The sequence below is a fragment of the Rhinopithecus bieti genome, unplaced genomic scaffold, assembly GCF_001698545.2.
Source record: "Rhinopithecus bieti isolate Rb0 unplaced genomic scaffold, ASM169854v2 scaffold_9237, whole genome shotgun sequence".
NCBI lineage: Eukaryota > Metazoa > Chordata > Mammalia > Primates > Cercopithecidae > Rhinopithecus > Rhinopithecus bieti.
Genome location: NW_016806263.1, coordinates 2534500 through 2558920, shown reverse-complemented (window position 1 = coordinate 2558920; position 24421 = coordinate 2534500). Strand labels below are relative to the sequence as shown.

General features: G+C 35.9%; 1 long non-coding RNA gene across 1 annotated transcript; it reads right to left on the bottom strand.

The window, feature by feature from the left end:
* Window positions 1-752: 752 nt before the first annotated feature.
* LOC108531752 (uncharacterized) lies at window positions 753-24193 on the bottom strand. Its single transcript, XR_001886267.1, has 3 exons — window positions 24074-24193; window positions 3122-3262; window positions 753-798 (listed from the first exon to the last, which is right to left on the bottom strand). It is a non-coding gene; the product is annotated as an uncharacterized LOC108531752 (long non-coding RNA).
* Between the last annotated feature and the right edge of the window lie 228 nt (window positions 24194-24421).

Below are 24421 nucleotides of genomic sequence, written 5' to 3'. Positions count from 1 at the left end.
TGCTGCACACACCTGACATCCAGCTTTTTCCTCATCCTACTCCACATCTTTGCTTCTAGTTTAACCTTGACTCTCCAAGTGCAGATGAGCTTAGTGTGACCCTTGCCACCCCAGTCATTTATTTATTCACCAATTTCTGAATCAAGGATATATTGAATACAAAGTGCATTTAGACTACAGTTTGTACTGATCCAAGGTCCCGTACACAATATATATCTATATTGTTACATTAATTTGCAGTATTAATCAATTCAAATCACTTAGGTAATAAATAAAATCCCAGCAGCTATAAATTAGCCAGTTTCTCATCTATATTTTGCAGAGATGGCATGAAAGGTTGAAGGATTGTATTAGTCTATTTTCACACTGCTGATAAATACATACCCAAGACTGGGCAATTTACAGAAGAAAGCAGTTTATTGGACTCACAGTTTCATGTGGCTTGGGAGGCCTCACAATCATGGCAGAAGTTGAGGAGGACCAAGTCACGTCTTACATGGATGGCGGCAAGCAAAGAGGAAGCTTGTGCAGGGAGACTCCTGTTTTTAAAACCATCAGATCTCATGAGATCCATTCACTGTAACAAGAACAGCACAGGAAAGATCCGGCCCAGTGATTCAATTATCTCCCACTGGGTCCCTCCCTCAACATGCAGGAATTATGGAAGCTACTAGATGAGATTTAGGTGGGGATACAGAGCCAAACCATATCAATGATTATGAGATTTGCTGCCAGAATATCAGCACTTACCATGTGTGACCTGAACAACTTTCTGAAACTCATTTTCCTTGCCATAATCTGGAAAATAGAGATAACAATATTTATCTTGCAAAGTATGCATTAAATTTCATATGAAAAGAGCAAAGTACAGTGATTGGAATAACATAAAATGAAAGGTAGGAAATAAACTAAGATGTGTAAAAAGGAAATTTAGATTTTTGAAAATAATTTAGAAGTGGGACAAATGCTCCTAAACAAGAAAAAATCAGGAATCCTAAAGAAAAAGCATAATAGATTTGAATACATAAAATAATTAACCTCTATGTGATAAAATATAGCATAAACAAATGCAACTGAGCATATAGTAGGCCAGGAAAATATAGTTGCAATGAATATAATGAAGATTAATAGCCATTTTTTAAAAGTTTCTGCAAATTAATAAGAAAATACAACCCCAGAGAAAATGACCAAATATTATATATCAGCAATTCACAGAAGAATTACAGCCAATAAAGACCTGAAAACATTCTCAGCTTAGCTGCTTCTTAAGTAACACAAACTAAAACAAATAAGTGATTCCATCGTTTTTACTCACCATATGAACACAACAATGTAAATATTTAAAACATCCCTTATAGGTAAATATATGGGCAAATGGATACTTTCATATACTGCTTAAGAGAACATTAAGTCAAGGTGCCTGCTGGTGTAGTAAGCTTCACTATTATGATGCTTGGTTACAAAAAATGGGGGAAAGATAATTTGAATCAATTTAAGTTAAAAATAAGAACATTATTACTGTTTACTACTATCATCATAAAGAGATTGAGATATTTCCTCAATCTTAACATTGCTCATGTAGTTTGACTGCAGGAACACTGAGAACCAGGCACTCAAATTGCATTTGGACTTATCTTGGGGGATCTTCTCTGGGTATGGGCTTCATACTTCTCTCTCTCAGTGCCAACTAACTTTGTCCCTTTGGTGAAAAACAGCAACCAACAAATTGTGAGTTTTAAGTCCTTAATAGCTTCAACCATCAGAACATTATTGATTCAAGTCACAAGTTTCCCATGCCCAAAAATTCCAAGAAAGTCAGTCTCTGGCCCTGACTAGATCCAATGAACATTCCTGGACCAATAATTGATAACTTCAGAGATGAGGTTCTGTGATTAGCCCAGCTTGAGTCTGGAGCCACTCCTGACCCAATCCATTGCATCAGAAGACGAATTCACATTAACTTGGCTGCTCTCAGCAGAAGGATAAGGGAAGTCATAATTCCCAGAGGAAGGGACTGTTATTCCCAGAAGAAAAGCATGCTAGCCAGATACAAAAGAGCTTAAAATATACAGGCACTCAGTGTCCTTTTTAATAAATTAGACAATTAAAATATAAATTGGTATAATCAATTAATTAGAAGAGGAATTTAGCAATATCTATCAAAACTTTATATAATCTTATGTCCACAAATTCCACTTTTGTTCATGTATCATAAAATGAACATACATACACAAAAAGTATTAATTCATTAACTTGTTCATCAAATATTTAGTGCATGGTGTGTGCTTACTATTCTAAGAGCTGGAATAATAGTAATAAAAAAGATAAAACTTTTCTGTATTTACATTTGAGTAGAGAACAGAAATTATAAAAAAGTGATCGGCACATAACAAATGTTTGTTATTAAGCATTCTGTCCAATTTCAATGTCTAGATGTCATAAACTTACAATATAAATGTATCTTTTGTTTATGATCAGGAGTTTTCAATATTTCAAATCTCCATCTATGATATCATATACACTGGCAATTGCAAATGGTGTCATGTTATGTCTAATTTTACAGAATTGTACACTTTACAAAAGTTTTCACATCTACTATCTCATTTTCTCATTCATCAACACTCCAAATTAGATAAAGGCAGTATTTTTATTACTTTATCATTGAATCTCCTCTCCAGAGCCAAGCAAAATGCAAGGTAAGCAACAAACAAGAATTTGTTAAGGTATCAAAATTAAGAGGCATGGCTAAAACACAGAGGTGCTTAGGTAACATAGCAAGTTATATCTTTGCAGCTGCCATTCCTTCTAGGTTTAAGGACCTTGAAATTTGGTTTTTAAAAGAAATAATTAAGTATTTTGTTCATGGTATATTCACAAAACAAGAATTGCTCTTGTAAAACTTGGAATAGCAACTGGAATTCAACGTATGGAGCATAGAAAGAAGTTTTGGTAACACCCAGATTTGAGCCTCAGGAGAAATCTAAGACTCATGTTTTAATTTTAAACACATATGTGTGACCTGGACAAGTTACTCTGCCTCTACAAAATGAGGTGATTGATTCAATTGAATAATTTCTTCTGGCTACAAAATGTGATGATATGTCTTCTTTTTCAACCATACCTGTTCCATAACTGGGGATGGACCTCAATGGTTGTGTTTTAGTTGACTCTGAAGACAAGGAAATGCATTGTAAAACAAAGTCATTCCAGGCATCCATGTGAGCAAATGAGTGTTTTAGGCTCCAAAAATGAGGTTGCAAACCTAATTATGAAAAAGAATAAGCCTTAGTTATGTTACTTAGTTAAATGAGTCAACAGAAGAGAGTTTAAGCCCATTCTCTTTCTTGGCGAAGTCTCATCAAATGCCATGACTTTGCAGATACCTACCTAGGTAAATGCATTGAATGGGAACTACTGAAAAAGAAAGTCTGTTCTTAGGCAATCACCTTGGGCTGAAAATATAATGACAGAAGTAGTCCTTAGACAGGGTATAACATGATTAGTTATATCCTTCTCGATTACAAGGAATAACAAGCACACATAGTCCCTCACCTAATTTTCGTGGCAGCTTCCTGTTGTGGGATATAAATGGGTTTTAGAATACCATGAACTCAGGTTGAAAATTCCAGTCTTTGCCCTGAATGACATTGGCTAAGTTATTAAACTCCCTTAATTTCAAATTTCTAATCTACAAAATTAGGATAATAATATTTACATTATGAAATTTAAGTCACAAATGTATTTCAGCACCTGGTTGAGTCCTGTGACACCAAATAGATGATGAATAAACATTGACGTATCACAGTTTGTTTAACCATTCATCTATTAAAAGACATCTGGATTGTTTCCAGTTCTGCCTATTATAAATAAAACTTCTTTGAATATTTATGTACAAGTTTCTATTAAAAATAAGTTTTCATTTCCCTGAATAAATCCCTCAAAGTGGAATTGCTGAATGAAATGATAGCTGCATATTTAGTTTATAAAGAAATTGCTAACCTGTTTTCAAGAGTGACTGTGCCGTTTTACATACCACCAGCAACACAAATGAGATCCACTCTCTTCACATTCTCAACAGTATTTGGTATTGTCGTAATTTTTATTTGTGCCATTCTGATAGGTATGTAGTGATAACTCATCATGGCTTTAATTTTTGTTTTGCCATTTGCTAATCAGGTTGTTTGTTTTGAGAGTTCTTTATGTATTTTATATGCTACCCCTTTGTCAGGGAAGTGGTTTCCAAATATTGTGTCTCCAGCTTCTATCTTGTCTTTTCATTCCCTTAGCAGTGTTATTCTGAAGGCAAAAGTTTTCAATTTCAGTGAAGTCCAATTTATTCATTTTCGTCTTTTATGAATCTTACTAATAATGTTATATTTAAGAACCCTTCACGCAAGACTAGGTCACAGAGCTTCTCTCCTATGTTCTTTTCTAAAATATTAACAGTTCTATGTTTTATGTTTAAATACATAATGCATTTTACATTTTGCATAACCTGTGAAGTTTAGGTTTATGTTCATTTTATTGTCTATAAATTACAATTACTCTAGCACCATGTGTCGAAAAAGTTATAATTCCTCCTATGAATTGCCTTTCCATCTTTGCCAAAAATTGCCAAGACCATACACTGGGGAAAGGACAATCTCTTCAATAAGTGGTGCTAGGGAAATTGTATATCCATATGCAGAAGAATGAAACTAGACCCCCACTTTGAACTAAATGTAAGACCCAATATAATAAAACTATTAAGTAGAACAGAGAAATGCTTCAGAAAATTGGTCTGGGAAAATATTTTATGAATAAAACCTGAAAAGCACAGGCAACAAAAACAAAAATAGACAGATAGGATGAAATCAAACTAAAAACCTTCTGCCCAGCAAAGGGAATAATCAGCAGAGTGAAAAGACAAGCTACAGAATGAGAGAAAATATTTGCACACTATTTATCCTACAAGGGATTAATATTCAGAATATACAAGGAACTTAAACACCTCAACTACCAAAAAATTTAATTAAAATTTAAAATAATAAATATCAGTTGGGTATATTTATGTAGTCCCTTTGTATTCATTCTCTGTTATGTCCTTTTGATCTATATGTCTATCCTTCCGCCAATAACATGCAGTCTTGGTTACTATAGCTACATAAGTCTTGAACTTGGGCAGAGTGACTCCTCACACTACATTCTTTTTCACAATTGTTTTAGCTATTCTAGTTCCCTTGCCTTTCCATACTACTGTTAGAATAATCTCATCTGCATGTACAAAAAAATATAGCTGGAATTTTGATGAGGATCTTAGTAAATATGTTTATCAGTCTGGGAGAATTGATATTTTTATTATGTTGAGTCTTCCAATCCATAAACATGTACACCTCTTCCTTTATTTAGAAATTCTTTGATTTCTTCCATCAGTATTTTGTAGTTTTCAGTTTGTAATTCCTGTACATATTTTTTATATTTGCACCTCAGTATTTAATTTTTGGAGCAACTGTAAATGGTATCATACTTTTAATTTTGATGTCCATGTTTTCACTGCTAGTATATAGAAATGCAATTAGTTTTTGCATGTTTATCTGGTATCCGGTGATCTTTCTGAACTTACTTATGAGTTCTAGGAGAGTTTTTATAATACATTCTTTCAGATTTTCTATGTAGACAACCATGTCTTCTACAAATAGTGAAAGTAGTATTTCTTCCTTTTTGATGTGTATGTCTTTTTCTTTGCTTGCCTTAATTGCGACAACTAGAAAGAACTTCAGCATTATGTAGAATAAGAATGATGAACGCTGACATCATGTATTTTTCTCAATTTAAGGGGAAAGCATTCGGTAATTCATCACTAAGTATAATGCTAAGCTGTAGATATTTTATAATTTTTTTCTCAAGCTGAGAAAGTTATCCTGTATTTCTTTTTTTTTTTTCTTTTTTTTTTTGAGACGGAGTCTCGCTCTGCCGCCGAGGCTGGAGTGCAGTGGCCGGATCTCAGCTCACTGCAAGCTCCGCCTCCTGGGTTTACGCCATTCTCCTGCCTCAGCCTCCCCAGTAGCTGGGACTACAGGCCCCCACCACCTCACCCGGCTAGTTTTTTGTATTTTTTTGTAGAGACGGGGTTTCACCGTGTTAGCCAGGATGCTCTCGATCTCCTGACCTCGTGATCCGCCCGTCTCGGCCTCCCAAAGTGCTGGGATTACAGGCTTGAGCCACTGCGCCCAGCTTTTTCTATTTTTTATGATAGATTTTATAATAAATACATGCTGAATTCTGTCAAATGTTTTTTGTTTCATTTTGTTTTCTTTGCATCAACTAACATGATTGTGTGGTTTTTTTCTTTCTTTCCTCTGGTAATATAGTGGGTTACATTGGCTAGTTTTTCTATATTGAACCAGACTTGCATCCTTGGAATAAATCTATTTTGGTCATGAAGTATAATTATTTTATATATTATTGAAATATATTTGTTAATGTTTTATAAAATATTTTCTGTTTATATTCATGAGGGATATTTACCTATAGTTTTCTTTATTCTGTACTTCTTTTGAGTTTTCATTTCAGAATACCATTAGTTTCATACGTTTAATTAGGAAGTAGTTCTAGTTTGTTTTCTAAAGAGACTACACTGTGCTGAATTGGTATTAGTTGTTCTTCAAATATTTGGTAGAATTCTTCCGTAAAATCATCTGGGACTGGATGTATTAGTCTATTCTCACACTGCTATAAAGAACTTCCTGAGACTGGTAATTTATGAAGAAAAGAGGTTTGACTCACAGTTCCATAGGCTGTACAGGATGCATGGCTTGAAGACCTAAGGAAACTTACAATTATGGTGGAAGGCAAGGGGAAGCAAACACACCTTCACATGTAGGAGCAGGAGGAACAGAGAGCGAGAGAAGGGGGAAGTGCTACACATTTTCAAACAACCAGATCTCATGAGAACTCACTGTCATGACAATAGCAAGGAAATCCTTCCTTCCCCATGATCTAATTAACTCCTACTCCGTTCCTCCCCCAACATTAGGAATTACAATTCAATGAGATTTGGGTGGGGATCAAAGAGTTTTAAAGTTACAAATTCAATTTTTACGAGTTGTTGGGCTATAAAAATTATCTATTTCTTATTCAGTGTGTTGAGAGTTTGCTTTCTGAGGAATTGATCCATTTTATGTGTTATCAAATGTTTTATGTGGAGTTGTTCATATATTCACTTATTATCTAATGTCTTCAGGGTTTGTGGTTATATCGGTTGTTTCATTTTTTCATATTGGTAAATTGTCTTTTCTCTTTTTTTTCTCTTTGTCACTCTTACTAGAAATTTGCAAGAACCAGCTGTTTCTTTTTCTCTATTTCTAATTTTGTTAATTTCTACTCTTATCTTTATCATTTCCTTTCTTCTGCCTGCTTTATTTATTCTTCTTTCAGTTTCTTGAGGTGGAAGCTAATACTATTAATTTGAAATGTGTCCTGTGTTCCAATGTAAGCAGTTAGTGCTATAAATTTTTCTCTCAGCACTGCTTTAGCTGCATCCCACAAATTCTGACATGTATTATTTTCATTTTCATTCAGTTCAATGTATTTTTTTATTTGCCTTGAGAGTTCTTCTTTGACTCAAAGGTTATTTAGAAGTAAGTTGTCTAGTTTCTAAGTGATTGGAGGTTTTACTGTTATTTTTAAAAATAATTTCTAGTTTGATTTCACTGTAGTCAGACAACATGCTCTGCATGATTTTAATTGTTATAAGTTTGTTGTTCTTTTTATGACTCAGAATATGATTTAACTTGACATATGTTCCATAGGTGCTGAAAAAAAAATGTGTATTCTGTTGTTGATTGAGTGTTCTGTATATATTGATTACATCCTGTTGGTTCCAGTAGTCTTGTGATATGAATATTACATCTTTTGACATAGTCACATAAGTCCTGAGTATCTGTTCAATTTTTAAGTTTATTTTCTATTGTTCAGATTGGATAATTTCTATTATTCTTTCTTTCAGTTTACTGATTCTTTTCTCTGTTCCCTCCATTCAGCTGTTGAATCCGTCTGCTGAATTTTTTTGTTATTGCATTTTCTGTTCTAAAATCTGACTTTATTTACAGCTTCTACTTCTTTGCTGAGACTGTTTTTTTTTTTTTTTTTCATTTGTTTCAAGCATGTTACAATTGCTCATTGAAGCATCTTTTATAATAGCTGCTTTAACTTTCTTTTTCAGATAAATGGGACAGGAAACATAATCAGTACACTGAAAGAGAGAACAATGAAAATTATGCAATCTTAAGATACTGAAAAAAAGAGAGACTTGGGGACCTTTATGACTAAAATAAAAGCTCTAACATTCATGTCATCGGAATATGGGAAGGAGAAAAAAGGGAGAGCTGAAAAAATAATGGTTGAAAACTCCTCAAATCTTAACATCTCTGTCATCTCAGTGTCGGCATTTATTGTTACTATTCATTCAAGAGAGATTGTCCTGGTTCTTGGTTTGATGAATCATTTTTTACTGGAACCTGGACATTTTGGGTATTTTGTTAAGAAACTCCAGATTTTATTTTAACCTTATACTTTTGTTAGCTATCGATGATATCACTCTGGCAACAGCAGACAGGGATATTGACTCATTACTTCCAGGTAGAGATAGAAGCCCAGGTTCCTCACTTGGCCCCTGTTGATACCTGAGAACAGGGGGCTCTATGTCACTACTGAGAGGAAGTGGGGGTCTCAGTTCCCCACTACCCCTCCCCTGATACCACCCTGGATAAAAGTGTAAATGACTCATTACTGCTCCCCACATGTCCACCACAGGGATTGTATGGCCTCATTACCACTGAACACTAGCAAAAATCCAGACTCTCCATTAGGTATCTTCTGATGTCGACTCAGTAGCGGGAGGGAGTAGAACCTAATTACTGCAGGGTGCACGTGGAAGTCCAGGTTCACATGTGGTCTCCACTGACATTGTGAGTAGGGGGTCTTCATTACTTCTCAGCAAGAATGAAAGTACTAGCTTTCTACTTGGCCTCTTCTAACACCATCCAGCACCATCTAACACATCCAGGTATGTTTAGGGTGTTGGGGGGAACACTTTGTTACAGCCTAGCAAGAGTGGAGCTCTAGGCTACCCACTTGGTCATTGCTGGCATAGCTGATAGCCGGGCCACATTTTTTTTTTTTTTTTTTTTTTTTTTTTCTGTTGTATTTGGCTGGAATAGGATGGTTATCATCTAAAGTTTCTGTGCTGCTAGACTGCCCTTTTTCCTTTCTCTCTCTTTTTTTTTTTTTTTTTTTTTTTTACAGAAAGCAGACTTTTGTTTGGGCTTTATTTGTTTGTTTGTTTGAACATGTTAGCACTTACAGAGTTCTAGTTTCTCCACCTCCAATTCTGGGATATACAAGGCAAAAAGGAAATCAAAGGGCCTTACTGTCCCTTGGGTTCCAAGACGCCTAGATGGTTATCCTTCTTTTCTTTACCTTTTGGACTTTTAGATTTTTGTGTTGCATATAACATTCAGTGTTATTTGTTGTTCTTAGTGGAAGGAAGAGGGGCAAATAATCTACTCTATCTTTAAGGAGGCAGAGGTTCTAAACATTTATTCTTAATAACATCTTATAAAAACACATTTAAATGACATTGAATGAAATGTTAAAGTAGAATAAAGATTTCATATGTTTAGTAATCTTATTGTTGTTATTCCTTACAAGATTAAGATTCGTAGGTGAGTATTGCCCACATTCTTAGCAAAGGCATGTGTATGTATAGTCACCTATCTAATTTAAAGGTATTTTTGGTAGGCAGATTGATAACTATGAATATGTGGTTTGATGGTGCTAAGTAAACCAGCCGTCCTCAAATAAATTCTCTCTCTGGCTAGTGTATAGCATTACCAGGCTTAAGCTTTATCCCTTTAATGAATGTCTATAATATCTGCTGAAATATAAGTATCCATGGAAAATATATGGTACTACTCTAGACCCCAATTGTGCTGCATGCTTCCAACCCTCACCAACAGAAAGGAATTAGATACTTAACAGAACCAAACAAATATGAGGACAGTTCACCAGAACTCCCAAGTGTATTCTTTTAAACACATACACACAGTCATGTACATACATCTCTGCAACACATACGTACATATGCATCTCAAACAACCAAGTTGACAAAGAAGACCCAATTTAATCAGCATTTTAGATTATACGTAATATTTATTGACAACTGTTTGGTGTGTTGAATAGGTTACAAGAACTTGGATGTAACATGTCTTCCCACTCACCTGAAGAGAGAGAATCTGATTTTCTCTTGTCTCTTTCAGTCATTTAGGAGCTAAGCTCAAAAAGGATTTATTAAGCACTTACTCTGTAACAGACACCATGTTACTAGGAATAAGAATGTACAACTCACTTCTTTATGCTTTCTCTTATTTGATGGCTCTTACACCAAAAACTTGTTTCTATAAAATTGATTTTCTTAATCATAAATTTGTAATGCATTTTAGAAACTGCTTTCCCATACCTCCACCCATTAATTCTTAAAATAAGGTAGAAAGCTCTATTATTTCTTATATTTAACAAATGAGGGCGGTGAGGTCAAGAAATTTCAGTGTCTTTCCCACCAGCACACAACTAGAACTGCAGTGATGTCGTAAACAGTGATCTTCTGGCCTTCCAAGCCCAGAACACTTTCATATGACACCTAGATGCCGCTCACTTTCCGAGAGCTTTTCCCCCAATGATCTGACCATATTTGGTTAAGATCCCACCTTATGATTGTATTCATTTTCCTAAATTGTTCTACTAAACCAGTAATTCCATGAGGATGAAGCTCTTGTTATGATTCATTACTTTTATACATCTGTCCTTGTTGGTCTTCCCTTATTATTTGTTAATTTCAAAATTGCTGCAATGGATCCAGACTCTGAAAAAGAAATAATCCTTGATGTTCTTCCTTGTTATCAATCAACCTGCCTCTGCCTCTTCCTAGCTCTGTGGTCTCAGCTAAATTAATAATATTCTCTTAGCTGAGGTTTCTTATTTTATTTTATTATTTTTTATTATACTGAAAGTTCTACGATACATGTGCAGAACATGCAGGTTTGTTACATAGGTATAAACATGCCATGGTGGCTTGCTCCACCCATCAACTCGTCATCTATCTTAGGTATTTCTCCTAATGCTATCCCTCCCGAAGCCCCCAAACCCCCGACAGGCCCCAGTGTGTGATGTTCCCCTCCCTGTGTCCATGTGTTGAGGTTTCTTATTTTGTAATATGGGTGTAATAATGCTTACCTCTCAGAGCTGTTAAAAATATAAAGAATACTCAACGGATTGTGCAAAACTCCTAGGAGAGTGTTTGGCAGAGAGCAGGCCCTCCTCTCCTTCCTACTGCATAACAAACCTCTTGAGAATAGGAACATGTCCACACAGTGCTTTGCACTTATCACGCATTGGAAACAGATTTGCTGAATGAATGGATAAACAAATACTGCAAAAGGATTTTTAATTATCAGTATTACAAAATAACTTTACATACAGCAAGTTGATACAGCATTTTGGCATATAGTCTTGTAGTACAGTCTACAAGATAAATATATATACACACATACACATATATATACCAGTATATATACTATACACACTATACATATCTTATAGACTAAAACTGAATATATGATCATTAATAACACTAAATCTTTTCACTTTAGTATGTTTGCCCTATTATTTATTTAATCTCTGATGTCTGTACCAGCTCCCTGCTACCTGACTTTATCCTTTCCTGTGAACTAATCATTCATTCATACATGCAATTAACATTTGCTGACCATTTACTGTCTACCACAAACCAAGATGCATGATTCATAAGACTCCTCTGTCTCTGCTTACAAAGGATTTATGCATTATGAAAAAAACCAATGCATAAACAATTTATAATTAATGGAGGTGTTATGATAGAAGTACAAAAAAGTGCTATGGTTATAAGAATGATTCATTTTGCCTAGGGACTTTGCTTACCAGAGAGAGCTTACATGCTAGAAAATGATTTTTCTCTTTGTAAACTAAATTGGTAATAAAATAGCTGGTAATAAAATAGCTTCCATTTGTATAGTACTTTAAAAGTGCTTTCACATCCATTTCTTCTTTAAACCCTCACAATGAATGTTCTATAGTGTAATGGTTTTCTTTAAGACACATTTGCAAAAAAAAAAAAAAGGAAGATATGAGGCCAACTGATACGCAACATGGAAATTCATTTGAAATCTCATAGGTAGAAGATGTAAGCCAGAACTGGAAACAGTAGTCAATTGGAACCTCATGGGAATCATAAGCTTCAAGAATTTTTGCGATTTTGCTAATAACAAAGACCAGTTTCTTCACCTTCATCCTCAATGCCATCTCCTCATTTCTAGCCTGACCTGCCATCTCACTCTTGGGTTACGCCAACAGCCTTCTGACTGGATTCTCTGATTTGTATCTCATCTCCCTCCAAACCATTTGCCATATTGGCCACAAAATAATTTTTCAGTACAAACTGAACCACAGCATTTTCCCATTGAATGCTGTTTTATCCTACAGAACTTCACACTCCCTATAGAGTTAAGTCCAAATGCTTTCACATGTATATAAAACTCTCCATCATCTAAACCTGTTAACTTCTTCAAACTTGTTATCGGTCACTTTCTTCCAACTATACTTACTGATTTTATTCCAAGCCGCCATACTATCTCCATTTTTGTGCCTTTATAGATGCAGTCTTTGGCCTAGAATGCTTTTAGCTCTCCACCATTCTGTCTGGTACCATGATGGTAGACATAGAAAGTGTGGCGATTTTCTTGTTTATAACTAGACTTACTTAACAACAATAGCAGAATCTTCACAACATAATTTTCGCTCTTGCTTTTTTTCCCTCTTATTTTATTACTACATAAAATAGAGTTTGGGAACCATTAGTCTAACTTTTTCTCTTAAAATCTCAGGGAGAGATTATTATGTTTTTATTGCATATTAAAGATTCATGACATTTATATTCCTTTAACATAGAACTAAACTATCTTCTATTGTGAGCATATTTTGTGCTACATGCTAAATAACTAGCTGGGAATAAGTCAAACAGGGCATATCTGAGTGTATCGTGGATCTCATATTCAAATGAAATAGAAAATAAAATAAATAAATGAATTAAATCTTACATATTGGTAAGCAATGCTTCTGAGGAAATAAAAGATGGCCTGAAAAGGAGGACACTTTAGAGAGGACAGCCCATGAAGGTCTCTAGGAGGAAATAAATCTTAGATGAAATTTGAAAGATGAGGAGTCAGCCACACAGTTGGAAGAAGAGTCAGCTGGGCCAAGGCAGCAGCAAGCTCAGAAACTCTAAGTCAGAGCAAAGTTTGGAGTGTTTGAAGAACTGAACAACCACAATAGTTGAGCATGGTGCATGAGAGGTTGAGTGGTCTCAAGTTGATGGTAGAAGACACAGGGCCTTGTAGACTAGACCAAAGAAACCACTGGATGACTTTGAAAAAAAAGGATGAACTGGATGCAACACGGGCTACTGGGTAAAGAATGAATTATAAGAGAACAGGAGTGGAAACAAGGGAACCAGTTAGGAGGTTATAGTAAGGTTCTGTTAAGAGATATTGATGGATGGGACTACAGTGGCGTCAGTGGCAATAGAAAGAAATGGATGGATTTGAGATACACTTTGGAGATGAAACCAACAAGATCATTTTGGAAGCTAAGAAAAAAAAAATGTAAGATGTGTCCTAATTCTCTGGCATGAAGCCACTGGGTAGATGGTGAGCCATTTACTGAGATGGAAAAGACTGAGGAAACAAAAAATAAATGGAGGAAAATTGAGAGCTTCATTTTGGACACATTACGTTTGGGGTACCTCTCAAACATCTGAGGGAAGACATCAAGTAGGTAGTCAAATAAGCAGTTCATACCTCAGAAGGAAGTCCTGAGCTAAATATGCAAACATGGAAGTTTTAAATACAGAGATGAGGTGAGGTGAGTTAATGCATTGAATATATTAAATGAAATAATACATAGAAAGTAGTAGACACTCTACTTGGCATAGTAGCAAACATGTGCTCAAATATTAGCTGTTGGATGCTGCTTGTGGTTAGGACATTCTTCACATAAGGTAACCTAAGATTTTTTCACTAAGGATAAATGGCTTTTATATTATTTTCTTCTCAATAGAAATATTAACAACCAGTAGTTGTTAAAAGTTACTCATGTATTTGAAAGCTTATTTAGAATGTTTTACATATTCATATGTAGAAGTACAAAAGATGAAATNAGCTAAATATGCAAACATGGAAGTTTTAAATACAGAGATGAGGTGAGGTGAGTTAATGCATTGAATATATTAAATGAAATAATACATAGAAAGTAGTAGACACTCTACTTGGCATAGTAGCAAACATGTGCTCAAATATTAGCTGTTGGATGCTGCTTGTGGTTAGGACATTCTTCACATAAGGTAACCTAAGATTTTTTCACTAAGGATAAATGGCTTTTATATTATTTTCTTCTCAATAGAAATATTAACAACCAGTAGTTGTTAAAAGTTACTCATGTATTTGAAAGCTTATTTAGAATGTTTTACATATTCATATGTAGAAGTACAAAAGATGAAATGAAAAGGTTAATATTAGAAATACATGGCATATATAACAATATATTACATAATATAAAATATATATTGTATTGTATATAATAGAAATAGATATATAATTTAGTTTCAAAGGTATTTTTAACAGACCAAATGGAAAATTGGTTAAATTATTCAGATTTTAAGAGTTTTAGCATGTACATACAAATATATATATTCCAGAATGCTGATAAATTAATTTATGACACAGATTGATTTTTATGCATGGTAGTTACAACTAAGAAAATGCAGTTTCACCTCATACATTGTCTCTGCAATTTACTAGCTGTGTGAATTTGGGCAAATTATATATAACCCCTTGGTTCCTCAATTTCCACATCCGTAAAACACCAATAATTATACCCTATCTAATCATGTTGTCACGTGAAATGACAATAATGTGTGTAAAATGTATAGTACAGTGCCTGAAGTAAACCATAAATGATTGGTTCTCAACCCCAGATGAATATTAGAATCACCTGGGGAGTTTTTAAAATGCTTATGTCCAGTCTTCACCTAAAGCAATTACATCTGAATCTCTGGAGGTGGGGCTTAAGCCAATAACAGTTTTTTAAAGAATTCATCACATGGGCCAGGTGCAGTGTCTCACACCTGTAATCCCAGCACTTTGGGAGGCCAAGGCAGGAGGACTGCTTGAGCCCCAAAGGCAAGACCAGCTTGGGCAACATGGTGAGGCCTTGTCTGTACAAAAAATTTTAAAAATTAGCCAGGCATGGTGGAGTGCACCTAAAGTCCCAGCTACTTGGGAGGCTGAGGCAGGAGGATTGCTTGAGCCCAGGAGATGGAGGGTGCAATGAGCCTTGTTCATGCCACTGCACTCCAGCCTGGGCAACAGAATGAGACCTCATCTCAAAACAAAACAAAACAAAATGAAACAAACAAACAAAAAAACCTCCCTCACTTTATGATTTCAATCTATATCCAGGTTTGAGAACTACTGATCTATAATAACTATCATATATCACATATGGGCATGTAATGTTTGTATATGTGAATTATATTCATATAATATTGTGTCATGTAAATTAAACAAGTGGTCAAAAGAATTTAAAAATCTGTCCAGTGATTTAGTTTGAAAAATATATATAAATTGGAAGAGTAGATAAACGATAATCAGGCCTAACATCTCTGGAGTAAGTTGCCTGTGCACAATTACCACCTCCAACATTCACTAGCTTATAACTTTGGGCAAGTTACTCAACTACTGTTTCCTCATTTATCAACTAGGGATAATAAAGATGCCTATCTCTCATTGTGTTGTTAGTAAAATGCGTATAACATTGTCTGGCATATCACAGGTATTACATATTTATTATTTTGGGAAATTTGATGGAACTGTTGCTGGGAATGTAAATTAGGTTCAAACACTGCAGAAAGCCGTGTGGCAATTCCTCAAAGAGCTAAAAACAGAACTACCATTAGACCCAGAAATCCCATTACTGGGTATATACCCAAAAGAATGTAAGTCGTTCTGTCATAAAGGCACGTGCACGTGTATGTTCCCTGTAGCACTATTCACAACAACAAACACATGGAATCAACCTAACTGCCCATCAATGGTAGACTGAAGAACATGTGGTACATACACACCATGAAAAAATAAGATCATGTCCTTTGCAGGAACATGGATGGAGCTAGAGGCCATTATCCTTAGCAAACTAACGCAGGCAGAGAAAACCAAATGCCACATATCCTCACTTATAGGTGGGAGCTAAATGATGAGAGCATATGGACACATAGAGGGGAACAACAGACCCCTGGACCTACTGGAGAGTGGAGGGTGGGAGGAGGGAGAAGATCAGGAAAAATAACTAATAGGTACTAGGCTTAATACCTATGAAATAATTTGTACAACAAACACCCATGACACGAGTTAACCTATGTAACAAACATGCACATGTACTCCTGAACTTAAAAGTTAAAAAAAGAAATTTGATGAAAATAGGTACTTGGAATGAATATTACTAGTCATTAATATTCAATCTGAGTAAGATACTTTTGCATTAGAACTGAAAAACAGATGCTATTCCAAAAGTCTGGGGTAACTGTGAAGAAACATTCTCGCCGGGCACAGTGGCTCAAGCCTGTAATCCCAGCACTTTGGGAGGCCGAGACGGGCGGATCACGAGGTCAGGAGATCGAGACCATCCTGGCTAACACGGTGAAACCCCGTCTCTACTAAAAAAATACAAAAAAACTAGCCGGGCGAGGTGGCAGGCGCCTGTAGTCCCAGCTACTGGGGAGGCTGAGGCAGGAGAATGGCGTGAACCCGAAAGGCGGAGCTTGCAGTGAGCTGAGATCCGGCCACTGCACTCCAGTTTGGGCGACAGAGCGAGACTCCGTCTCAAAAAAAAAAAAAAAAGAAACATTCTCTAGACCTTATATGAAAGATCAAACTGATCCTCATTTCATATTAGCTATTTGTCATCATAGAAAACAATATGTTAATCTTGCCAGGACCTATATAAAACACCATAGAATACGTTAGTAAAAGCATCCAGCATGCCTGAAGCCCTGAATCCCAGATACTACACGACAAACTGCTGGGAATGTTCAAATTATAACCATATACAGATCCTGTGTTAGGTGCAGGTCCTGGAAGTGAATTTTCAGTGATAAATCCCTCTGTCTCGACTGGCTTGACTTCCCCTACTTCTCTAGCCTTGCTCAAATGGCCTCACCTCACCCCCTTGCTCCATCTAGGCAACACCCTCTTCCCTTTCCATAACATATCCTACTATTTGTCTCCTCCAAGGCTTGGCTATTCTTGCTGATACCTCTTCCTAGAATGTTCTTCCTATTTCCCTCTGACCATCTCACCCCCAACCTACACATCTTTTAAGATTCAACTCAAGTGCTAAGCTTTTCCATTGAAGCCTTTCCCCAATGCCCCAGGTTGAAGTAACAATTCCCTCTTTTTTACCTGCTTACACCATGAACAGAGGGCCATTTAAAACCATCATTGAGGCCGGGCGCGGTGGCTCACACCTGTAATCCCAGCACTTTGGGAGGCCTAGGCAGCCGGATCACGAGGTCAGGAGATGGAGACCATCCTGACTAACACCGTGAAACCCCGTCTCTACTAAAAAATACAAAATGTTAGTCGGGTGTGGTGGTGGGCACCTGTAATCCAGGCTACTTGGAAGCCTGAGGCAGGAGAATGGCGTGAACTCAGGAAGTGCAGTTTGCAGTGAGTCGAGATCACACCACTGCATTCTAGTCTGGGTGATAGAGCAAGACTCTGTCTCAAAACAAAACAAAACAAAACAAAACAAAACAACCGTCATTGAGCCTCCTTAAAGGCCACAGCACTTGTCTTATTCATTTATTTATTTATTTACTCATCAGCCCCTGACACAGAGCCTGGCTCGTTTAACGGATTTCATTGACTTAGAGAATAGAAGGAAGGGAGGGAAGGAAAAAAGAAACAACATCCATTTGTAGAGTATATGACCTAGAAGAAGGACACCAACAATGAGCATGAATGTATAAATGAAAAACTGTGGCCCCTGGTTTCAATAAGATCAACAGAAAAACCATGCTGACACTCAGCCATCAGTTTCTCATAAAGTTAATGCAGCATCACATCTCTGCTTCATGAAGAAGCACTGTTCCGGATTTCGGTTAGAATTAGAAGTTTACTTTCAAAAACTGAAATTCTCTAGGTTTCCATTCTTAATTAAATTAACTCCCATCTTTCAAAGATCTTCGCTCAGGAGGCTGAGGTGACAGGATCACTTGAGCCTGGAAGGCGGAGACAGCAGTGAGCTGAGACTATAGCACTGCACTCCATCACGGGTGACAGAGAAAGACCCTGTCTCAAAAACAAACAAACAAATAAACCAAAAAATAAGAAAACCAAACACGACAAATCCTCACAAAAAACAAAGATCTTCTAAACTGTCACCGCCTCTTGGAAGTCTTCTCCAGTTTAGTGGAGACAAAATTATGAGACTCACAAAAATTTCAGCACAGTAAATTAAGAGCAGGAACTCTGGGATACTGTTTCTACTATTAGCTCTGTGGTTTCAGGCAAGCTGCCTAACACCTCTGTGCCTTAGTTCACTCGCCTTTGAAATGAAGACAATAGTAATATTTATCATGGATTTGAAAAGGGTACTGAATGTTCAGAATAATGCCTTGCACATGGAGAGAATGACATAAATGTTAATAGTTTATATTACAAATTGTTAAATATTATAAATGTGACTATTAGAGGAAAGAATTACTGAATTTTCTTCCTTCCTTCCATCCTTCCCTAAACAAGAATGTAGGTATCTCTGTCTTAATTTCTATAACATTGCTTATTTTATAAGTTAAGGGCCTAACCATATTGGCCATAGAGAGAATATACTTTCACCATTCATATGAATAAACAAGTCTACATTTAACTTACAAAACAGGAGATTTCTCTTCTATAAATCCTTTGTAATATTTGTTGCTTCAGAGTCTATATTAGCAATAGTGAAACTTGGCAAGATAACCAATCTTGTGTAATGGCAGAGAAATGGCAGGACAACCTTGCCTTAGATTTCTAAATTTCAAATAAGGCAGTATCTGTCAGATGTATGGAAATTTTTTTTCTGAACTAAAATGAGCTGAACACAAGTATAAAGCTTATTATCAATCTCATTTTCAGTTCCTTTGAAATCTTTAGTGAGTTGCTCCTAGCTAAGACACTAGCCATCCAAAAAAAAAAAAAAATCTGTGTGTGGTAGAGGATTAGGTAAATCAAATGCCTATAGAAGTTGAGAATCCATCATTCTTGTTTCCATTCTCCAGTGAAGAGGGTAAATCTTATCCTCTACAGTAAATGAACTACAGAAGGCTCCAAAGAGACTGAATCCTTTAGACAGTATAGGGACCTCTGATGTCATGCCTAAGGAAAAGTTACAGTATGTCCTCAGCAAGGATGAAGAAATAACAAGTTAATTATCTCTGTTTACATTTACAACCAACAAACCAATCATTTCTATACACAGTTTGTACCTAAATTTCAAACATTCTTGATTATTTATGAAAGAGACTATGTTAGAACTCACAAGTAAGTTTGATATCTTACAGTCTCACTAGAATGAAGTTCCTACGTCCCTCAAAGAAATATGTTCTGCTAGTTCAAAGGTCTTTATATGCCTTTTCCACAGTCTCTCTCTCTCTCCAGATTCTTCCTCCAGCCTCCAGCCACCAGCTCAGGCATTTTATCTTGTTGAGCAATAGGGCAGACAACTGGATTCACAGGAAACAAGATGGAGTGAACAGAACACAGGAATGTAACTCGGAAGACAGTGGTGATTTTGCCACTTACTGTTGTGTCTTCATGAGTATACTTGACTTTAGCTTTCATTTACTCACAAATCAAATACAGATAATAGTATTATCCCCTCCCTCCATCTTACAAAGTTACTTTGAGGACACTGGAATTGCTTATGAAAGCAATTCTAAGCTGCAGAGTACTAAACAGAAGTCCCTCTGATCCCACTCATTCCATAGCAGAGACTTTAGTACTCAGTGGCCTCTGGTTTTAGACAGTCTGAGTTTAAATCCAGGCTCTTACTCATTGATTGTGTCCTTGAATGAGTTCATGCTTCAGTTTCCTTATCTATAAAATGGGGCTAATAATAGCATCAACTTATAAAGCTATTATGAAGTGTGAAATGGAATGGCACCTATGTGGCACTTAAAACAATGCCTAAAACCTAGAAAATAAGAGTATGATCCAGCAAGCACTTCTTTAAGTAGCTACCTTTTGAGTATAGTGGAGCTTTGAGGAGTCTAAAGAACAGATAAGATCTAGCTCCTACCCATCTTTGGAGATCTCACAAACTTGTGAAGAGTGGACACTCACGTAAACAACTGCTGTGACAGAGATAAAATGAGGCAAAGTACAAGGTACAGATTCATCCCTAACTCCCCCTCTGCCCTTTTGCCCTTATTCTGTTTCCCTGCTCTCCCTAGGTAAGTTTGCCCGATAATCTCATACACTTTCATGGCCTCAGCTATCAACTGCACACCAACAAAAACCAAGATCCATAGACCAAAACCCTACTCTTACCCTCTGATATTTCCACTTAGCTTACTCTTCCCCCCTCCCCCCCCCCCCCCCCACTCCTCAACCTGTACCTCTTTCAACTAACCCCTCAAACCTAATAAGTGGCCAAACTATGACAATTACATCAGAGAAACATGCCCACTCCTCAACTCCTGTACACATCTACTATATTCACCTTAACTATTGCAGCCACCTCCTAAGTATCTCAGTGCCTCCAGTTTCAATCTCCTTATCTGCAACCCATTCCCCATGCAGCCACCTAAGGGGTTCTAAAAATTTTTATCTGTTAACAATACTCCCTCTAAAAAAAGTTTTGGTAGCTTGCCTTTGCTTGTGGAACAGTGTCTTCTTGGGCCTGCAGCACTCTTAACATACGTCTGAGGCTCTTTCCACTCTTATCTCATTTCCCAGATCTCAACGCAAAGAACACTCAGTGTCCTTTTCTAGATGGCATCTGCATCTTCCATTACTTTCCACTTATGCTCCTGTTGGTTATGTTCTCTCAAATGCCCCACCTGCCACCTATCCATCCACTCATCTTCCAATGTACAGTTCAAATGCTGCCAACTGCACATCATTTGCCCTTCTTAACAAATTCCTCAAGACTTATTTTTCTTTCACATGGATTTGCATATAACATGTAGGTTAAACCATATGAGTTACCAGTTTTTGGTAGGTCAAAGTGGTCAAATAACTGCAGTTTCCAGTACTTGAACCTATAACGTGATATGTTCCTCTTACAGCATTTATCCTGCTTCATCAGACCTCTTTTTTTAAGTATACTTCCCATGTACCTTGTCATCTTCATCTTTCCATGCCCAGTGCCTCACAGAGTGCCAGGCAAGAAGTACATGCTCCAGGAAAGTGTGTAGGATTCAAGGTAATTGCTGTGTATGGATCGTAACACTTTGTTGAGCTCTCTTTAGTCTAGGTCCTAATCTTATTTCTCATTATCTAGGGTCTGCCAAAGGTAAACATAGCCATCCAGGGCTGTCTGGAAGAGAGTCAGGATTGTAGGTATCCCTTTCCTTTCCTCATTTACAGCAAGACCCAGCTCTCTACCTACTACCTAATTACTTAAACTAGGTAGGAAAACATCAGCCTCCCAGGTTGTCCTTTCTTTAGGCAGCAAGTATGTAAAATGCAATGATACCATTCAGGGCACTTAACACATTAATTCACTCATTCAATCATGGGGCTGTGATTGGTGCTGGTAATATAGTAGTAACTAAGGCAACTAGAGACTATGAGTTTGGAGTGTTTTAAACTATTCTTCAAACTTTTTCCCTTAAGAATTACTCAAAGAAACTGAATATTTTCCAAAACATAGCTTGCATATTTGAACACTTTTAGATGTCTCATACATACATTTTAAGTTCTCTAAAAATATTGTAAGTTGAAATAATTGTTGCAAAGGATATAGTTTTAGTATATATTTTATTTTGTCACTTTAAATTACTATTATTTTTAATGTACTTAATGAAATCTGAATATCATAACAATCTGATACCCATGACTATCTTTTTTAATGAGAAAGATGTTTTAATTTAAAATTTCAGATTTTTTTTCTTTGAACTCACATTTGCATTATACTTTGCCCTTGAATTTTATACATTTATATAAAATCAAAACTGTGGTCCTTCATATTTAGCTCAATTTATGGAACATGTGTACTATGTATATTGGCAAACCAGTAAGCCAATTTGTACTTTCCCTCCAGAAAACTTCTGCCTTTATTTTAAATTCAAACAAATGTGTTAATTTGCATTGCAAAAAACATTATTAAAACATTGAGGCTGGGCACAATGGCTCACACCTGTAATTCCAATATTTTGGGAGGCCAAGGCAGGCATATCACTTGAGGTCAGGAGTTCGAGACCAACCTGACCAACATGGCAAAAATTAGCTGGGTGTGGTGTTGGACACCTGTAATCCCAGCTACGCAGGATGCTGAGGCCGGAGAATTGCTTGAATTCAGGAGGCAGAGGTTGCAGTGAGCTGAGATCACAACCCTGCCCTCCAGCCTGGGCAAGAGAGCGAGACTCCATCTCAAAAACAAAAAACAACAAAATCCACAAACATTGAGAAATAAGTTACAAAATGAATCCTATAAGACAAATTATGAAAGGACATCAAACTTAATATAGATCTAATACAAGTAATGCATCTCATCAATTATAAGAGGAATATAAATTAATATAATTCTTATCAACTAATTTTAATAAAGCAATGAATGTGCAATTTATCAAATAATGACTATATCATTCCTCTAATAAAAATGCATATCTCTCTCCAGTCAAAAGATAGAGAATGTAGAACGAAGCAAACACAATTCACTCATATGCCATCTACAATAGACACACTAGATTCAAAGATATAAGTAAGTCCAAAGTGAAAAATTAGAAAATTGTACACCATACAAACAGTATCCAAAAGAGAACTGGAGTGGCTATACTAGTATCAGACAAAATGGGCTTTAAGACAAGATTTGCTACTAGAGTCAAAAAAGACATAATGATAAAAGGGTCAATTCATCAGGAAGACAAACAACAAAAACATAAATGCACCTAACAACAGAGCCTCCTAAAACATGAAGTAAAATACATAAGTTGAAAGGAGAAACAGACATTTAACAATAATAAGTGGAAACATCAATAACCTGCTTCCAATAGTGGCTGAAGACTTGAACACCACTATAAACTAACTAGATATAACTTATCTATAGAAAACTCTAAAAATAGCAGAGTACACATTCTTCTCAAGTATACAGTGAAGATTCTCCATGATAAAGCATACGTTAAGAGGCCATAAAAAAAAACTCAGTAAGTCTAAAGACTGTTAAATCACACAAAGGATGTTCTTTGACCACCAAGGAATACATTTAAAAGTCACAATAACAAATACATTTGGAAAACACAAATATGTAAAAAGTAATCTAAACACTTTTAAATAAAAAATGATTTTAAAATGTACCGGCAAATCAGAAAATTATTTGAGATTAATGAGACCAAAAACACAACATACCAAAACTTATTAGATACAGCTTAAACAGTAATCAGAGAGAAATTTGTAGTGGTAATGTTTATTATGAAAAGAAGGAAGATCTCAAATTAATGATCTAACTTCTATTTTACAAAACTACTAAAGAAGAATAAACTAAAACCAAAGCAAGCATAATAAATAACATTATAAATATTAAACCACAAATAAATGAAACAGATAATAAAGAGCAAACATCAATGAAATCAAAAGTTACTTATTTAAAAAATCAATAAAATTAATGAATGCTTAGTGAGACTGAACAAGAAAAGAGGAATCAAATTATTAAAATCAGGAATAAAAAAGGGGATCTCAGTACCAACCTCATAGAAATAAAAAGGCTTAGAAGAGAACACTATGGACAGGATGCAGTGGCTCACATCTGTAATTCCAGCACGTTGGGAGGTCAAGGCAGGAGGATCACTTGAAGCCAGGAATTCAAGACCAGCCCGGCAACAACGCAAGGCACCATCTCTAGAAAAAAATTAATTAAAAAAATAAGTAAATAATAAGTTTTTAAAAAAGAGAATGCCATTAACAATTATATATCAACAAATTAGAAAGCCTAGATGAAATAAACAAATTCGCAAACACCAACAACTCATACGAAAATAAGAAGACATGAAAAGTCTGAATAGACTTATAACAAACACAAATTGAATTAACAATTT